Genomic DNA, 15,810 nt, shown 5'->3' with positions numbered 1-15,810 from the left:
GTAAAATATAATATATTAGCAATATAAATAGTTTATTATATCTATATATAATAAATATAATATATATAATATATTTTATATGTTATATGGGATTCAATCGTTGTTCTTCCGTATCTGTTTCCGTCAGAGTGCTATGAGAAGGACATTGTCAACGGGTTTTATTGCACCATCCATAAAACACACACACACGCGCATACCTCGGCGCGATACAAACTAGACGGTGTACCTACTTTTACGGCTTCCGACTATACGCCGACCAAAAGTAATATTATCAGTTTTGTACGCACGCGTGCGTACTTAAGACTACCCTTACATGATTATGTGACTATATAATATTGTTATATTGGTACGCGAGTATTATACAAATAACGTTGAGTCGTTAACCTTATAATATAGCCTCAGTCGGCCGAGGTAACTTTTCGAAAAAACGCGGATAATCGACAAAAAATATTCAACCAAATTTGTAAAACTAAAAAACACAATTAAATTATAATCGACACAGTTCTGTAAATTTAGAGTGCGGTTCACTATAGTTATATCTATGATTCATTTTCCGTATATGGTATATCACTCACTAGTTATTGAAGTAACGTTGTAAAATAATTGTAATATTATTTCGGATCGACCATCTACCGTTCTGGACACTTTGAAGGTAAAGTTGCCTTGAATTCCGTTGTTTTTGTAAATTCATAATTTTATCATAATATACCTCTTACATATTAAAATAATCTTTTCCGCTGCAAACGTGGATCTTGACTATAGTATTAGATCATTATATTATTATATTATTATGTAGGTACCTAATCCGCACGAATTGTATTGGTATTTGCTAATGTTTTTTTTGTATTCAGAAAACGATAAAATTTGGTATATGACCATTAAAAATGATTATCAAAAAGATAAATAAAATGATACGATTTCCTTTTATTTAAATAGTTTTTTTCCTCAGTAGTTCTAATAAGAAAACTTATTTGTTTATTTTGGTGCTGTATTCACGTATGCATATACAATATTCATATTATATTTACTAAGACCTACTACATTCGTTTACAAAATAAAAAAACTCGTTTTTATAGTATTAATTAATTTTCTTCTTGATATTATGACGAGGACTTCAATTAAAGTGCATGAAATCATTGGAATAGTAAATTTATTATATTATTATAATATTAAGTGTGTATGGTTAGCGTTTTTAGAGAATTTATAATATAATTTTTTATGAGACCATTTTGATTAATTAGCCATTAAGTGAGTAATAAAATATACATATGTTAAACTTTGCGATCGTTTAATTGAAATTAATATTATATAATATGCATATATATATATTTAGTTTGTTTTACTCGATTGATTTTCAAAACGAAGAAATATGATGTATATTGTATTTTATTCATGTAGCTATAGTTTTGTAGTTCGCTGAAGATTTTTTTTTTTAAATAATTATTTTTATAATAGGATACAAGTTAATTTTGCCTAGTTTTCGTATTAGACATTTTTGTACGTAAAATAGTACTAATAATTCTTATGGTCCGTTATGTTATGACAATAAGCATTGATATTGATATTGTTTAACGATTGTGGTACAGTTTAAATATGTTATATAAAATTCACAATTTGTGATTTGTTATGTTATTGAATGTTATAAAGTTGAAAAAATGTGCTATTTCAGCATATTTTAGATCCAAAATTAAGTAAAATTCAAAAACGTAGGTTGATTTACGTAGATTCCAGTAGGTATTATTTCAGTTCTGATTTTAGTACCTAGGTAAAAAAATCGAAATTGGAAATCAAAAAAAAAAATTATTTATATTGAATCACACAGTGTTATAATATACATTTAAACTTTTATTAGCATAAGATCTGATAACGAAAACCTAAATCTATAACTACAACACAATAGTCGGTTACGTATAATGTATAAATATGGGTAAGCAAGCCCATAGTGCCAGACATTCAGTGTCAGGCATAGTCCGACATCCCACTTGTAAGATTTATGTAAGTCATGTTGACCCGCACTATAACTTTGCACAGATCAGATAAGTCTGTACTCTGCAAACACTTGATGTTTAGTCTCAGGCAGAATAAAATACGACTTGTCGTATTTTAAAATTTCTACGGTCATTCTATTGTACTAAGCTTTTATTTTAAAGTGTAAATCAAAACATAAATAACGTTAAGTTAATTAACTATTTTGCTGATCCTCTTTATTCAACTTATATACCTGTCCCTACGTCCAAGATGTGCTAAGACGTGCACACACGCACACACACGTAGAATTTATTATACACATTTGGATGGCGGTGAACGGCCAAATCGTACGTAGAACGTAAGTCGCGTTATCTCTATCTCGTGCCACCGCCACCTACCGTGGCGCGGTGAACGAAAAACGCGCCCCTATAGTAGCGCATGTTCCCGCCTCTCTGCGCCGCGCGGCTGACCAGCGAGCGTTACGAGCGGACACACGAAACACGACACCACCACCACGGACGACGACATTCCGGCGTGATCTGCCGACTGCGAAAGTCGTCTCTCACGCTTTCGGTTGCTCGCTCTCACACTCTGCACTTCAACCCTATCGGCGTGCGTGCGTTGGTGGTTTTCACACGCTGCCATCCCGACATAGCTTGCCCGTGAGTATATTTTACAATAATAACGTTTATACACGATATAATTAATTGCCGGTACACGAGTAATATTATTCCTTGTAAAAGTCATCGTTTTAAAACATTTTTTAATATACCACTTTGTAAACAGCAAAATGTAAATAAACTGTATAATATATATATATACAAAAAAAAAATAACAGAATACGTGAAATTTTAACCATATATATATATATATACGTTCATAATTGAACAACGTGTATATGTGTAAAATGTTTTAAAACTTTTAAAATTAAATTCACCTGTGCCATAAATTGTAATTGCTTTTAATTTTTATTCTGAGGTTAAAATCAACCCTTCCACTGATGAACAGAATAATCAAAAGTAATTATATTACCCAGTAATTTATAATTTTGTAACCATATAATTATATTTTAATCTGTGAGTTAGTGAAAACAAGTATTTAAAAATAAAAGCTAATATTCAAATATCAAATGATATAAGAATGTACAAAATATATTATGATACATATTATGTCTCACTTGTAGTAGTTGTAAGTACTTACCAATAAACGTACCATGCATAAATATTGTGTTATTAGCGTAAACGATGATTCAAAAATAATTCGAAAAACTGTGAAAGTTTTGCATATTTTTACGTAATTGAACAACAATATTTTAATGTTACATCAAAATATCTATTTTTAGGATTTGCTATTTATCCAAATATACTTTGAAATTTAAAACATAAATATTTGGTATTTAATAAAAATCTGTAATAAATTATTTAATGAAAATGTAGCTAATTACTAATTATAATTGTATATTAAAGTATGGAAGGAGAAAATTAAATTTCTGTTTCACTAAATAATATATCAAAGCATATCTAATATAAATTAGATTGTGAGTACTCATGTCAGAAAATTTAAAATTTAAAAATAAAATAATTGAAATTTTGAATATATTTAAATCTAAGGAACACATTTAAGCCTTAAAATTAACTTAATTAATATACGTAATATATATTGTGACAATGTTTGTGCATTTTTAAGCTTCGATGTTAAATTTTAATTTTATGAAATATAAATACATTAAGAAGACGTCGTACCTTCTGTGTCGAGTGTGTTTTTTTTTGTCTTATGAAAAATATGGCAAATTGTTTGATCAGAAACAACCATTTTCTATATTATTTTTGATATCAAGGTAACGTTATAAAATATGATGGTAAAGATATTTTACAGAGTCCTAAACAATTTTAAAATGCTTAAAACTCCCTTCAAAATTAAAATATCAACAAAACCTATATGTTTGGGGTACCTATTATATAATATTTTTACCTAATTTTATATTTTATAATTAGTAAATTATTATAAGAAAATAGCAAAATTAGTTTTTATTAACATACAATTTACTATGTTGCCTGTATGAAATAGTTTTCTTTGCAATTTCACACGAATAAAAAAAAAAAAAAAATCAATAAATATGCTAGATAAAATATTATAATGATGAAAATATTTTAATATATCATCATCATAATATTTTTTTAATACTTTATTTTGTAAATTAGTTAGAATATGGCTTGTTCGTTAATTCGCTTTATGACACATTTCATTATTTTTATTATATTTAATAATAAAATATATCATTAAACATATCCCTATACATATACAAATATCAGTAGATACGTTTTACATTGGAAATCAGTTGACCCACTGTGTGATAGTTATCTACAGGGGTAAATACGTGTACATTTGATTAAAAATTGTAACCGTTAATGCGCGATACACAAATAACGAGAGTTTTCCATGAATGCCTCAAACTGCTATTTATAGTTTTGGTTTTCACCTAACATACCGATATCTTACATCAATCAAAAATTATCACTACATCAATTCTACTCAATAAATGTGTAATATTTTTGAACATTTCATAAGTGCAAAAATCGTAATCAACAACCGTAATCTACTCATGTATTAAAACAATAGGTACACAAACGGTATTCGATCTGTTGCGGTGTCTGTACAATTTACGGGGCTATCATTGGTATAATAATACGCAGTAAAATTTTTAAGCGCTATGATCAATATGTTACTATTATCAATTAATTATCTACTAAACTACAATACTGCGACTATAAGTTAGATTTTTAGTTTGTTTTTCGTTTTCTAAACATGTTTCGTGAATCAAATTTCGCATAAAACCTACATACACTCAACATTACGCAAGAAATATTGATTTGAGTACTTATATTTATATACATACATATAATTTAACTTTATTGATCAAATAGTTATACAATAGTGTTATGATTAAGTTCTGGACACCATTAACGTGAATTTCGAAAATAATTGTTTTTCATTCTGCGTATATTTCATATTATCATGATAAAGTAATACGAACAGTTCCCAACGAATGCGTAGGTGCCATAATATGAAATCGAAATTTATCTATATTTTGCTATCATAATCATGAACACGTGTAGATTGGTAATAATAAGAGTGTGTACGACACATATAATTTTCTACACACTCACGCATAGTTCAATATCGCCTTTCGTAAGAAAAACTCGACGTGAAGTCGCAAAATTCAAAAAAATCAGATTAAAATACGATTTATTTTTATTATATACGCTACATGCTATTATATATTTTATTATTGAACATTTTCGTTGATACCATAGAATGCTGGGTGTCTTTTTACTACCACAAAACAGTGTCATTAAATTTTATAAAGAATGGACGAACTTATTATCATTATAAACGATTTTAAACAGTTTAATACTTCGTTATAGGCTACAACTAGCCAAATTGTAGGCAAATGAAAATATCAGTTTGAGGTAGATATAGAATAAAGAGAGAGACAGACAGACAGACAGAAAGATAGACAGAGGCAGATAGAGAAAAGACAATATAGTACGAAATATATAATACACGGAAATAAACATTATGCGGTATTCATACATTATAATATTATATTTTACACAGAAAGTCGGCTGTTGTTTAGAATTGTAAATTTTCAAAAACACTGTTTTGTACTTGTCTGGATCTTGAAGTGAAACTATTGTTTTTAATTTCAAACAATTGTAATCACACTTATATGGCCATACGACACTAGCCAAATTTGTGTACCTTTAAAACAATACCTTATATTATTTTATAGTTGTTACTTAATTTTTAATTTTCGTTAAACGTTTATGTTTATATTCACAATAATAAATATAATTTACCTTGATGTTCCATCATGCACTATTATAAAGAATAATAATAATAAATATAATTATTGTAAATTAATTGTGATTGTCGATTATGCGATACAGCAACAGCATTAATAAATTCGACAATGTTGGAGATTAGTTTTGTTAGGTAAGTACTGATCGTTAAAGTAGATGGTTTTACTAACAAAATTGTCTGTTTGTTATAAAACACAATTTTCTCATCTGTAAAATAGTTTTTCCTTTTTTTAATATAAGATTGATAGAGTAATCATCTCTATGTTAAAACGAATAATGTTCTACCTCACGACATTTTACCAACATTGTTCAGTGTTTTCAAAGTTTTATCAATACAATAAAAGAGATTTTTTGAAATTACATTAAAAGAAATTCAAAAACTGGAAAATGAATAATTCCGGTTTTACAGTTATTAATACTTTTCCAATAATTACAAAAAAACCACACTTAGACATTACACTAACTTGTGAAAAAAAAAGTTTCAGAATAATTTCTCCGTTTAAGTAATGCCTTTTAGTCATTTAATAAAAATTCCAATTTTAATAATATATTATTTTTTGTAAGGTTAAATTTTCTTCAATTTAACGCCACTTGATTGAACTCACTATATACTATAGAAAATAGAGTTAGATCTGTTAGATAAATATAAATATTTTCATTTTTAACTTCGATATAGGTAATGACTAATGAGTTTGTAATAATATAATATTATATTGTTTTATTAAATATATAATAACTATAATATGTTATAACTCGAAGAAAATTTACATCCACTAGTTCAATTTGTTTTTTAATCTTATTTTTTTCTAATAATTCAATAAAAAAGTTTATCGTGCGGGACTAATTATCCTTATAATAGTACTTATCTATGGTCAAATACAAATATATAAAATACCTAGTATTCAGGTCTAGGATATGTTTGAAAATGAAGTATTTCATCTATTGTAGGTATATATAACAATAACATTGTCTTGTTCAGCTTAAAAGACATATGATGAACAGCGAACACTTAAATAAAAGTATGGTTACAAAAAAAATTGTGTTGTGTAGGTATATTACATAATATATGTTTTCTTTACTTTGTTGCGATCGATGACATGTGAACGACCTGAGCGTACTCAACATATTATTAATCTGTACGATATTAGTTTGAACTTCACACAACAGTCATAATATAATAACACCTAATACTAAACAATTAAAATCAAGTGCATCATATATGTACAGTTTCATTAATTCAACTGGAAAACAATATTATTGTTTATAAATCCGGTGAGTGAATCATCATAGCACAATGGTTAATATTCTTGTAACTAAAACCAGCATATAATTAGGTAACGATAACACCACCGTGTATTACTTAAAATGTTTATAGATATATATTATATATTATATAAGAGTAGATTTCAATATTATAGGTACCTGCTGTCTGCTATTTATTGCATTAACTTAGGTATACTATATAATAACATAATATTCGTTATTATTAAAAATCAATTATGATTTTTCAATGCGCTATTGTTTTTGACGTGGTAGTGCAATAAACTTATGTTTGATATATATTGTAAGTTCACTTAGTTATTGTTTAACACATTACCTAACTACATATTAGGTATATATTTCATTATATAGTTATTGGACGTTTATGAATAGGTATGTACTTACATTTTAGTAATTTAGATTCTTTATAACAATGTAATATACCGTTGTACATTCTTTAAAATGTTTTACATTTGATTGCTCTATTAAAATGCGTTGTGCAAGATAAAAATAATTATCAGCTAAAACATTGATTGTGTATCAATATGTTCGTGCACATAGTCAATGCATTTTTTATTTCAGTATTGGATATTAATTACTACATTATTTACATGCGATGTTATTATTGAAGATGCGAACACAACGTGTTTTTTTTTATTCAAGAAGACCAAGAACATGATTATATTGTACGCTGAAATGTATAAGTTTTTATTTTTTTATTATTTTTAAATTTTAACATTTATTAGCAAAAAATATAAACTTATCAAAATAATATATAAGAATGATTGTAATTACTGTTAACTAAAAAACAAAGTTTTATAATAATGATGTCGATCATCGTCAATGTTAATATGATTTTGATGTATTATATTTTAATACATATATATATATATATAATACGCCATATAGATATTTTATATTATTATGGTTTTGCTATGGTTTAAAACATTAAATTTATAAATAATTAATGTATAATACATCTCGGATATAGCATTTACAAGATTATATACAGGGCGATTTTTTTATCATGAACCACTCATTATTTCAAAAAGTATCAATGTTTTTGAAAATATTTTTTTACAAAGTTTCATGTTGTTAAAAAAACAACGTTTTTATGAAAAAATTATATTTTTTAATATTTTTTATCCTTATAATTTTTTAAGTTTTTTACTTTTTTGAATGGCAACCTAGAGTTTTAATTTCATATTCCAAAGCAGAATATTTTTCTAAGTATTTTGATACGTAAAAGTCGAATTTTGGACGAGTAGTTTATGAGTTATAAGTATTTAAAGTTTAGATTGGCGGAGTGGAGTGGTACGGGGTTACCCCGCAAAATGTTTGTGCACTACTCTGCTTGTCTAAACTTTAAATACTTATAACTCATGAACTACTCGTCCAAAATTCGATTTTTACGTATCAAAATACTTAGAAAAATATTCTGCTTTGGAATATGAAATTAAAACTGTAGGTTGCCATTCAAAAAAGTAAAAAACTTAAAAAATTATAAGGATAAAAAATATTAAAAAATATAATTTTTTCATAAAAACGTTGTTTTTTTAACAATATGAAACTCTGTAAAAAAATATTTTCAAAAACATTGATACTTTTTGAAATAATGAGTGTTCAATGATAAAAGAATCACCCGGTATATATATATATGTATATATATATATTTTGTGATGTTCATTTTTACAATATGCTCAGTAGATGGTCTAGGTTGGCTAAATTGGAAAAATTATTCAATAATAGTACTTCAAAGCGTAGGTAGTTAGTCAACTAGTCGACTAATAAGTTACAGTACTAGATACGCTTTAAACGTCACATGGAATTGATCGGGGAAAAAGGGGCGTTCGGTGGTTTAAGATTACATTATTCAAAAAAAAATTAACTATTTTTATGTAATCATTTTAACAGTTTATAAAAAAAAAATCTAAAGTAAATTATATATTAACGGATCAATGATAAAATTCAGCTGTCCGGAATTGTACAAATGATTTAAGTCGACAAAACTAAGGGAGAAGTTAAAATGAATGTAATGAACGAAAATTCACGGACAACTGACATATGCTATGATTGCAGATGTTTATAATTTCATTCAATCGTTTAATCTTATTAGTTTAATACAGCAGATATTTGAAACATGATTTTCATAAATCAAATAATTATAAAATATTATTGTACTAATGAGGTTTAAAGAATATCTACATCATAATATTACGTAAAGTAGTGACTTATGTGTAATGTTTTCTTACAAAAAAAAAAAAACGTCGTTAACGTGTAACTAAATTTTTTTACATAATAACATTATTGAGCACAGACTTATATATAATTACATCATGTGTATGAAAAATATTTATATTTATATGAACTGTTGACATTGGCTTACATAAAGTTTCGAATATTCAATGTAAACACATTAATATAAATAGTAATTCATGAATTATTACCGATTTTCTATGATTATATATTATATATTTTTTCATGACATTTTTCTTTATATTATTCTTTACTGTTTATTGTAAAACAAAATTATTATTGATCAATTCGTTTTACAATTTTTGACGTTCGAAAAATAACTTTATCGATGTCACTGTTATAAACACCAATAATATACGAATATAAACGTTGTTACGTGTTAATATAAAAAAAAAAATCATATATAGTATATACGACACCTACAGTTTGGATTTTATTATTTGATTTCCTCAACTTTCAACGCATATAATAAAGTCAACATAAATTTGTATTTTCTCTTTGTATCGGAAAAAACACTTTTAGTTCAATCAAATAAATGCTATTTGCAAACCATTCTTGGTTTATTGGAAATTATCTTTCTTTACTTGAACTTCTTTAACCATATACAAAACACTTGTTTTGCTTTCATTACATCCACTTAAGGTCGAAAATATTTGCTCATTTTATTTTATCTGAGTAAGAAAAAAATTAAGCTTAGATTCTTTACCACGATATATACCACGTATCATTCACATGGATTCATTATTTGAATTTAATTTTAAAATAAAGGTATATATATTTAATACACTATATTATTTTTTTCAATCAGAAATAACAACAATAACAATATTTATCGTTCGTTTGAATTTGAGTTAGGTAGGTAACAGAATCCAAAAAATCAACATTTAGATACGTGTGTTGATTTAAATATATTTTTTTCCTTTTGGCACATACTTCACCAAACAAGTACATAATATTAAATTATGTATATCAATTATTTTTCAACAAATCTTCAATAAAAATATGAAATATAATAAGTAAATAATAATTTAATAATAATTCGATTTTATTCAATTGAAAGTTTATTGGTGAAAACCAGGTGAATAACTTTCTAAATAGGCAAATAAAAATAAAGTTTACTCTCAAGAACGTAGGTACCCATTATAAACATAATGATATTATTTTATGCTCATGTGTCAGTATGTGAACAGATATATTTATCAAACAAACACAATGAGTGTACGATATTTGCAGAAGCCAACGAGAATGTCGGATGTGTGTGTTGTATTAAATTTTAGTTCCTCATTCTATGTTTGTTCGTTCTCTTAAAATACACGAATTGTATCCGGACGCTTCCTATGCTGATAAAAAACTAAATATAAATAATGCTGACAAAAACATAAGCACCTCTACCGTAGTTGCTGAAACGAACTGTAAAAAAAATATATATATTTTCAATTCCCCAGTACTACTTATTGTCATAGCGTTGCTCGTGCAAAATCCTATTTTCGATGAACATTTGGTAAACGCACGAGTTTATATTGTATAGTATGCGTCGCGGGAATTATTAAATCGCATACTTAGATGACAACGTTTTTTTTTTTTTTTTCAGCCAGTTTTGTTCGGCACTATTGACGTAAAATGTGACGGCTATATCCTATATGACCGCTGTATCACTATCTCACTTTCTCGATTTTTTGCTAGAGCAACATGTTTCAACAATATATTTTGAAATCCTAAAAATAATGGCTTTTGACGCACTTGAATGTTTTGTCTCAAAAGCTAACTGCTTTACGCGAACAGTAAAATCGTAATATCACGGTATGTGTATATACGTATATAAAATATTGTGTATACAATAAATTAATAGTTTAAAAAACATTAAGAGTTCTTAACTTTTTAATATTTAGAAATGATTTTAGTGAATAATATATTTTACGATTAAATTATTGCAATAGCTTACCTACGAAATAAAAAAAACTTAATAACAGTATTTGAGAGGTTATTCCCATTATTTCTAGTTATTAATATGACCGAACATCTCGAAGTTCACTATCCGATTTCGAAAAATTTAAATTAAGATTTAATTATATAAGTTATTAATATCTATTCGACATTTTCTTAAGTAACAATTATTTTCGTTTTATATATGACGCCATTTGTTTTAAACTTCAAATCAACTTAAGTAAATCGGCAAAAGGTCACGTTAAAATGTGGTTTTTATGTGTCGAAAATGTTCCATTGTTTGTATTTGACTTTATGTTTGAGAAGTTTTGATTTTATAACGATGCTCTTTTCTCATGAAACACATTATAATTTTAGATTTTAAGTAGTCCATGCATCGTATAAAATGTTAGCACAGCTGATAATTAACGATTTATGAAAATATAAAAAAAATATGGCATCACACATTTTCAGAAAATCGCATACATAATTTTTAAACTTTAAAATATAAACAATGAAGTATGGTAAACCATTTTCAATAAAATATACATTTTTATAAAGGACTCATGTTACAAAAAAAAAATTATGCTAGCTATGCGTTAGTTTTTTAGTTATGTGTTAGCTGCACAGCCTGAGAAGCAAAACAGTATAATGTTCAGCAAAAAAAAAAAATTGTGCATATGCATTTAAAATATATATTTAATTTGAACTTTCAATATTTTATTTATCTTTAGTTCGGAAGTTAGTTAAAAACTTAAGTTTGTAAAAATTAGACAAATTTAAGCACCAAAATAATTATGTTAAATATGCGTACCTAAAAAGAAGGATTTTACTGACGAGATGTTTCAATTTATCAACTAATAGATAATTATAAAAATAGTTATATTGTACTTTACAAATTTAATTGTCAATTTAAAATGAGTATAAAATAATTTAAATATTTGTGGTATATTATTGACTTATTTAGCTTAGATTTGCATAATATTAAATAACTCAAAATGTTATTGAATTACGATAAGAAATATTTAACATGTTATTATTCTTGTACTTTCACTTTGACAATAATTTGATGATGATTATTATATTTTAATTCAGATAAACAGCAAATATTTTTATCTAGAATCATTTTTACTTGTTAATAATTATGGATTTATAAATAGATAAAATACACCTTAAAACCAGCATCTGTTCCAATAGTATGCAATAGCTACCAAAATTGAAGGGAGTTAAAGAAATAGAATAACTTCATATTACAATATATCTAGCAGGGGTCACCAAATTGAAACCATCGGGCTGCATTCAGCTCGTGTTATTTTATCTGGCTCGTAGACAAGACGAAAAAAGTAAAAATAAACCGTTAATATTATACGTTATGGGGATTTTATTTAATTTTTTATAATCACATCTACAATCTCTATGAACCATTTTTTAATGTAAAGTATCAAAAATATTAATTGGTAATCTCTAATATGGTGTTTAACAAAGCGATAAATATAATTAGTTCAAAGAAATATTATCATATAATATAAAATCCGAATGTTATACATTTTACATACTTTAAATTTTTAGACTCAAATTAAAGAAATATGCAGTTAATTATTTATGTTATAATGTAATTATGTATTAAGTCCTTAGACATGAGATCTTGTGTTTTCAAGTGTGTCAATTTCGTTCATTTTATAGAGTATAACTCATAACCACTTCTGTTATAGTAGGAAATAAGATGATACAAAAAATTATATGAGAATTAAATTATAATTGTATATGGATCTATAATAAGTAGTAACTAGGTACAATAATAATTGATTTATTAATCATTACATGTTATTTATTTATTTAATACAATAATAAGCATTTTACGACATATCGAATAAATTACGCAAAGGATATTAATAATTCAATAATTGTCTTATCATATTAAATTAGCTGTATTAAAATTGCATATTCAATGCGCCGCGTTACTTAAATAATATAAATATTATGACGTGTTCAGTTTCTACTAAATAATTTGTGATATAATAATATTAATTAAGTTCAAAAAAAAAAAAACCATAAGTTAAGTTTTTTTACATCCTTTCAAACAAAAGAAATTGAAATTTACAGATTAATCAATATTTATTTCACAGAATACCAATTTGTATGAAAATAAATTTAAATATATTTTTAAATATTAATTATTTAAAAAAAAAAAAAAAAAACATGAACATTAGCACAATTCTAAATATCTTGTATATTTAAATATTTAATAAATTACAAAAGAAAAAAAAACTATTTAACTACAAAATGTTTAGTTTTTGTAATTATAAAATAATCATGGGGCTATAAACATAAATGCAAAGTTACGCTCAATTAATCAGAATTTAGATTACACTTAAGTTTTTCATCTGTGAATTTTAATCGACTATACTTTAAGTTGTTAATAATTAAAATTAATATATCCAAGATGTCGAAAACAGATGTCAAAGTTTTATAATCGTTTATTAAAATGATAATAATAGTCATTAGAAAAATAATTATTAAGTCAAAAATTGAATAATTACAAATAAAAATACTTCCATTAATACAAACGTTTAAGCTATGATCCAACAGCATTTGATAATAAGTATATTTTAGTGCTGAAAACCAAATTTGTTTCTTTTTATTCTTTTTTTTTGATAATAAATCATTGACACACAAAACAGTTTTTGCCGTTGGTTGGTTATCACTATGTTCGTTATTTTGGTACTTTCAAAGTCAATTTGATGTAAATTCATCACGGAATCCATAATTTATCTTATGGACAAGGTAATTTCAAAACAGCTCTTAACTTTTGATTAATTTTAAAATGGCAAAAAAGAACATAAATTTAATCAAAAAATCAAATTAAGTTTACTAGCAGACTGTAAAAATATAACAGTTTTAAGCCACCATTATCCTAAATAAAACCAAAAACACTTTTAATTAAAATAAATATTTTTCGTAAATCTTATTATTTTATTTATTCCGTAAATGTATTTGTTACAATAATTTATTTTATTATACAAACATAAGAAGAATATATTTTCAAATTAATTTTGTGTTATATATCACATATAATATAACATTTTGATTTTTTCTCTCAGTTCATGGTATTAAAACCAAACGAATTAAAAGACTTTAATATTTCAGGTTTAAAATATTTGTTGGTCGAAAATTTAGTACTTAAAAATTTTATATTTCTGATTTGAAGATTAAAACTTATCATGGGATGAAGCGTGTCAGCTATATGGAATATTAATATACACAGTTTTAATCATAATTTCAAAGTTTTAGATATGAGAAGATTGTATGATCATTAAAGTTAGTAATCTGAAATAATAATAATGCTGTATCAGTATAGAAAAATTGAATCGATATTCGTTTCAGGACGAATAAATGCATCATTACTTATTACAGACGGTGGCACGGTGCATATAGTTTTCCTTACTTTTAATACCGTTTTTATATTTTACCCTTATCAAAATTTAGTTTGGCCAATAATATGTGAACGCTCTGCGAAATAATTCATCATAAATAAGGGTTGAAATGAAATTCTCAGAATTTAACCTGTGTGCTTGTATATTATTACACTAATAATCGTTAGTAAACTATATATTCATAATATAATGAGGCTTGTTTAAAAATATATATACATATATATGTGTATGTATAAGGGTATGGTGAAAGTGTTATCAACACAATGCCACGTTATATCAAGCATGAGAATCCACACGGTTGAAAAACTATGAGTAGAGATAAAATGAAAATACCTAAATATTATGCAACTACAACTCGCACTAGGAACGGGACCGTGAATCTGCGAAATAGTTCTCAAGTAGTCAAACAATGATACAAATTTCATGAACATAAATTGAAGATATACGTTGATTTACCCATATTAAGGATGTTACAGAGATATACCCATTGATAGGTTTTAAACGTACCGATATCGATCGTTTCAACGCTGAATTCCAGACTAAATTGATTTATTTGGTGCATACGTCCAGAATTGGTGCATTTCCTGACACCACTTCCGAATTTTGAGTTCAAACCAAGGGCTTTTGATTGTGCTACAATCATAGATTGTGCTCGAATTTCATCGCTTGTGTTACAACCATTCGGGAGTTATAAGGGATAGCGATTGGGGGTGCCAGCGAAACGACTACCTACAGCCTCACATCATAATTTTTGTACTATTTATGGATGATTCTGGGACAATATAAACTTCTATTTTTCAAATAGAAGCCTTGTTTTTAACTTTTAATAATATTATTCATCAGATATATTTTTTTGTTGAGAATTTCAATATCTCAAAATCAAAATTTTATGCAGTAGTTATATAACTTAGTGTACCAAGGTCTAAGGATAATATTACAAACATTTTAATAATTTGGAATATACTCGTAAGAATTTCGATTTAGATACACTCACATTTTCAAGAAAATTATCAAATAAATAATTTTCAATGAGAAGAGGGGTTATGTGAAAATAGAAGTTAATTGCTTGGATCAATACAGGATTTTTCCATAAGTATAATAAAAAA

The 15,810-nt window shown here is 26.0% G+C and overlaps 1 protein-coding gene across 4 annotated transcripts in view; it reads left to right on the top strand.

Moving 5' to 3' along the window:
* The first annotated feature begins 633 nt into the window (after positions 1-633).
* LOC107168741 (cell adhesion molecule Dscam2-like) overlaps positions 634-15,810 on the top strand; it is a 308,280-nt gene continuing 293,103 nt past the window's right edge. For 3 of the 4 annotated variants that reach the window (XM_089215615.1, XM_089215616.1, XM_089215613.1), the window contains exon 1: positions 2,483-2,630. The gene's annotated coding sequence lies outside the window, so the exon portion shown is untranslated. Of the gene's footprint in view, positions 653-2,482; positions 2,631-15,810 lie in introns of those variants that run through there. The other variant, XM_089215614.1, reaches the window with a different exon arrangement.

This window comes from Diuraphis noxia, unplaced genomic scaffold (genome assembly GCF_037042655.1).
Source record: "Diuraphis noxia isolate RWA-SAM2 unplaced genomic scaffold, SU_Dnox_SAM2 contig0001, whole genome shotgun sequence".
Classification (NCBI taxonomy): domain Eukaryota; kingdom Metazoa; phylum Arthropoda; class Insecta; order Hemiptera; family Aphididae; genus Diuraphis; species Diuraphis noxia.
Note: the sequence above shows the minus strand (reverse complement) of the source record. Positions and strands in the feature narration are given on the sequence as shown.